Below are 6,000 nucleotides of genomic sequence, written 5' to 3' on the forward strand. Positions count from 1 at the left end.
GAATCTCTCTCTTCTTACCCCCCTCTCTCTCATGATACACTTCACAACTCTTTCTCTATCTCTCTCATGATTCACTTCACAACACGATAGATGTGTAGATAATGATTTTTTTTCTCTCTTAAAATATACATACTTCTTAATAATTTCTTTTTTCTCCCTCTATTTACTTAAAAATTAAAACAATACATTATTTTTCTCTTTAGGAACTCCCAAAAACATTAAAAATGTGATTTAATGTTTCTTCTCTCTATCTGTCACAACTCTCTCTTCCTCTCCTCTCTCTCTCTCTCTCTCATGATACACTTCACAATTCTCTCTCTCTCTCTCGCAATGATACACTTCACAACTCTTTCTCTCTCTCTCTCATGATACACTTCACATCTCTCTCTATCACGATAGGTATGTAGATTAGGACTGCTTTAGGATTACAAAACATTATTTTTCTCTCTTTAGGAACTCACAAAACTATAAAAAATATCATTTAATGTTTCCTCTCTCTATCTGTCACACCTCTCTCTCTTCCTCCCCCTCTCTCTCTCTCTCTCATTCGATAATGTATACACTTCGTAAGTAATAATGCGCTTGTTGCGGTTGTCTCACGTTCGATAATGTATTGCATGATGTTGAGTTCAGTAATGTTTGATATATTCTGTTTTTGTTTGTTCATTGATAAGTAATGATACACTTATTGCTGTTTTCTCACGTTTGATGATGTATTGGATGATATTGAGTTCATTCAAATTATTTGATATTCCGTTTTTGTATGAACATTGACGATATTGATATACTTGTTGCTGTTCTCTCACGTCTGCTTGATGTTTATTTCAGTAATGTTTGATATTTTGTTTTTTTATGTTTAGTGTTATTTGCTAGATTTACGAAGACGATCAACATGCTTACTCCCGAAGAGCGCAAAATTGTTCTGCGAGCAATTCGCGTTGAAGCGGTCATCACAGTATCACAATGTACTGATGATGTCGTCAAGAAGATCAATGAGTCTGAGATACTCATGCGAGATCTCATAGACCAAATATGGGAAAATGCACAGCGGCGGCTTCGAAGCGGAGGCAACGCTGAGCTGCTGGATAGACAGAAGATAGCAGATTTCAACCATCAGCACATAACACGAACCATTTTGGGGAGCATGCGAGTAGCGTGCAGTGATCTTCGAGATGCTGCCCCGCCTGAAGCCAACATGCAACGTCTACAGTTATGGGACGTTGTATGGAGCGAGCAGAGGGCCAAGAGCAAGCGCATGAAGGCGTTGGATGCAGAGTCCCTCCCCAAGAGAGTGCGAATTGCCCAGGACGTCGCTGCAACGTCCAGTCAGGCAGATGCAAGTGGTACAGGTGTCATTAATCGTACCATCTACAATTCTATGTGCACACATCTTATTGGAATCCCGCACGAAAATCTTCACGAAGGACGAACAATAGGCTCCGGTGTGTTTGGAACTGTAAAAGAGTATGCAATTAAAGGCATATCATTTTTACCGGAGCACATCACTTTTTGCGGAAAGCACTACAAAGGAGAAGGCAGCGCGAAGTTCGAGAGCTTCCAGGCAGAGCAGGGTATGCAAGTGCTACATCCATCGATTGTCCGATGCATTGCCTTTACAAAAGAGGCTCCTTGGATCACAATTTTCCCGTACTTTAATGGCGGCGCTCTTGGTGATACTCTACTGAAAGTTCCCTTCAGATTCAGTGAGTTCACCAGAGCCATTTTTCGTTTGGATCGAGGATGGAGACAACCACCGCTTGATAATATCCCTTTAGGTCATCTAGAACTTTCAAAAATAAAAGAGGTAGTAATAAACATGCCACATATTATGCATGCCCTGGTGGAAGGTGTAGCGGGAGCGCATATGGCAGGTATTGTACATACCGACCTACATCCTTTTAATGTAGTGTTGGATTATACAAAAGAGCTAAAGCCACGGATAGGTATTATCGATTGGGGATTGCTGCTGAGAGCGCCCAAAAAACGGGTGTCTCTCAATTTTGTTTATGAAGCAGACAAGAACCCCGAGAAGGTGGCACAGGCAGTCTCCCACGCAGACAGAGAGCGAAATAAACGGCCGTGGATAGCCCCAGAGCTTTATGATCCATTTTTGGCAGATGCATACACTCCTGCATCTGATGTTTTTGCCTTGGGATATTTATTACAAACTTTATATGACTTTTGGAAGAAAGTGCAAGAGTTGTGGATGGATAATAGTTCCCATGACAAAGTTACCATGGATACTATTATTCATAGAGTCAAAAATTGGATGTTTCTGCCTAATCGCGATGAGCGAAAATCAATTTTGCAAGTAGTTGAATTTTTTAGGTCACTAAATACTGACCCTACGAGGGTACAACGTCCTCTTGTAGAGCTATCGGTGGCATTCACCCCGACTTTGTAATGATACAGTATCAAGAGATGAAGTTTCAGGAATTTGAGAATTTGATGTGTCCAATGTTTCAAAATTTTGTTTCTCTTCAAAATTTGATGTGTCCAATGTTTCAAAATTTTGTTTCTCTCTTCATTGAGTCTTTGCAATATCTCTCTCCTCTTCTGGTGTTTAAGTTTATGTTTTCTCTTCAAAATTTGATGTGCGAGCATTGTTTGAAGTGTTTTTGGAGTCAAGTGGATATTTCTCATCGAGTCTTTGCAATACATATCTCCTCTCGTTGTGTTTGACTTCAAGATTTTGAGAGCAATGGTCAATTTATCTTACGTTGATCTTTACAGTTTATTAAAATCCTAAAGTCGTTTACGTTCATGCAGATATGGAGCAGGCGCAAGCGAACGAGCATCAAGAGTTAGCCAAGAAGGCATACGAGAGAATGAAGGCCCTTGCACATGGCCTGACAGCCCGCGAAGCTACAAGAACAGCGTGCAGATTATCGAAATGGACAAATCCAACATATGCCCAATGGAAAGACATAAACAAACGGGTAACCACAGAGATGATAAAGGCAATATGGCCATGTCCAGATGGCGAGATAAAGAAGGGAAGATGGAAGATTTCTCGTTGCACTCACGATGATATCAAAACTAATGCCGAGCGCATTTTCTTGGAGGTGTACGGCCGTCCTCTCCATAACGCCGACGCTCCACTGTATTTTGCTAAAATGCTATATGCTCACTTTGTACTGGAAACTCCAGTGGACTTCGCCTCCAGAGAGGCCACTGTCAACACCCACGACATACGTGAAGAGACAGTTACATTCACAAGAGAAGAACTTGCTCTTATGGTGGAGGGCGCCGAACTGGAGTTAAACCAGGTCAAAGAAAGCTTAGGGGCACAGCTAGCAGAGAAGGAGAAAGAAGCTGACCGATTAACTCAAGCGTCAACTCCTCCCCCGGCCAATAGAGGAATTCAAGAGCAGCTAACAAAGATCAGCCAAGACGTGCAGAGCATCTCTTCACGTATTGCTCCTGTGCGCCAAGGAAACCACATCTCTCATTTTTTGATACATCCTGATCTTGTGGGAGTTTCTGCTGAGGCTACAAGTTCCTCCACCCCCCAATGTCCTGTATGTTACAAAGTATTCGATGGGTGGAGCGGCCAGTATATACTACCATGTGGACACTACTACCACTTAATATGTTTAGTGAGACAAATGCAAAATACTTCCACATGTGCATTGTGCAGTGTCCCAATAAATCAAGGTATTTATACAGTGTTCGGCATGGCTAGCGAATATAAACCACCAGGACCTTTAGATGCAACTACTAGTGCAATTCGCAATTTATTTCAAGATGAGAGCTAAGAAAAACAAATTCTACTTTTGTATTGATAATTTCTCCAAATATGATCATTTGTACAAGTACTTTTTATTAAATTAATGAAGTGACTTCTTCCTCTATGTCAGTATCTTGCTCCAAAATTCTTTCACCGTTTACTCTCTCGTCTGCTAAATTAAGCTCATCTAAGTCAATGTCTAAATTGTCTTCTATCTCAAGGGTGGTGCACAACGTACGTCCGACATCAAAGTTCTCGTCTACATCTTCACAATTGTACATCCATCTGGGCATATCTTCTTCATACTCTTCGCTTTCGATGTCTCGCAAGATCTTTTCATTGCAGTACATGTAAACAAGTTTATCTGCTCGATCTGCAAGAAGTCGATTGCGAATAGTACTATGAATATATTTATACATGCTCCAGTTTCTTTCTGAGCCTGAGTTTGAAGAGCACTGACTTAGAACCTTCATCGCAAGGTTGCGCAATAAAGCATAATGCTCACCACCATTCATCATCCACCACTTCCATGCAGGTTGCTCTTTAGCCATTTGTTGAACAAGGGAGTTGGAAAATAAACCCTCTTTCAACCGAAATGAGGTCATCTCCTTTATGCACTGTACACGATCATCATCATTATTATAGAAAGTGTTTACCACTTTATAAAAATCTTGCACCACCTCAACGTTGGACATCAAATCCATATTCCAATATTCAGGATCTAACATGTAAGCAGCACTGTGCAGTGGTGAATGCGCTCCAATCCATCTAGCATGAAAGTACTTCAACAGAACTTTTCTTTGTCTACTAGAGAATGGTACACGCCATTGCTTCTCCACCACTGAATGCTCTAATTTCTCAGGACACTCCAAACTCCGCTGGACAGTCCACCATTGCATCCATGCTTTTCCGAGATTAGGCGCTCTTTGATCAAGGCTTCGTACAGCATACATAACAGGCATCATTACATGGTATGCATCCATCACACTGTTCCACCAACTTCTTCTCGTAAGCGCTGCCTTCAAGACTTTGATTTTCTCTTTCACTTTTTCAAGTTGAGTGCTCTCCCACCAGTCATGAAATGCCATGCATGTAAATGTTTCACAAACTGCATCTTTATTTCTAAGAAGAGACTCAAAAGTGTAAAAGTGAGTGCAAAACCTAGTCTCCGCTGGAAGCTTTAACATAACTGACATGCGAGGTCGAAACATATCCAAAACTCTCTGTCTCTTGAGCATGAATTTCACAAGCTGGCGAGCAGTGTCGACGATTGAGGCAAACCATTTGGTATCATCAGATTTATACCAATCTTTTAATACAAGATTCAAACTATGAGTATTACAGCCTACCGGAAAAATATGTGGATATTGTCGCTGTAGGATTCTGGATGCATTTTTACAATTTTTTGCATTGTCCATGACGACTTGGACTACATTTTTGGCACCCACTTCCTCTATCACAGTGCTAATAACTTGAGCAATGTAAGCCCCAGTTTTGATTGAACCAGCTGAATCCACGGCACGGATGAAAGTCTCACCTCTAGGTGAAATTACCATTACATTAATTAATGGTTTTCTTTGCACATTAGACCATCCATCACTTACTATACTACATCCAGAAAGCTCTATATTGCTAAGAATTATTCTTTGTACACGTTCTTTTACCTGCGCATAACATTTCTCTAATAGATCATTTCGCATAGCATGGTACGTAGGCGGTGAAAACCCTGGTCCAAACTCACCAATTTTCTTCCATGCTCTCTTCCAATGCTCACTGTCCACCATCATCATAGCACTCCCAGAAAAGTAAATCGCTTCAGCAAGGACGAGTTGTGAATCATCGAGTCGACCTTGACGTAGGCTTTCTTGCAATGAAGTTTGACGCATGGGTATATTTCCTACGTCAAAGTTTTGCTTGCAAGAAGATGCACTGGGTAGATTACTTTCTGGCTGCATATTGCCGTTCGGGGTACAAGTAGGCGATGTAGCGGGAGTTTGATGATTAGAAGAACAGTGTTCTTGCTGCCTTGATACATTAACGGGAGGAGTGTCATGTTTTCTTGAATCTTTCTTTTGAATTTCTTTTCTTATGCGTTTGGCCACTATAGGTGCAGAGGGGTGGGTACATGACTTTTTCTTCGGTCCGCCTAAAAAGTGTTCTCTTAGTCGAGGCGCCCCACCTGATTTTACTGCATGGCATAGCTTACACTCCCAATCTATGAATCGATCACCAACGTTAATTGCATATTGCCACTCTATCCCAGGTGCCTT

The sequence above is a fragment of the Cibotium barometz genome, chromosome 45 (genome assembly GCF_041138505.1).
Source record: "Cibotium barometz isolate CiBa-2024 chromosome 45, ASM4113850v1, whole genome shotgun sequence".
NCBI lineage: Eukaryota > Viridiplantae > Streptophyta > Polypodiopsida > Cyatheales > Cibotiaceae > Cibotium > Cibotium barometz.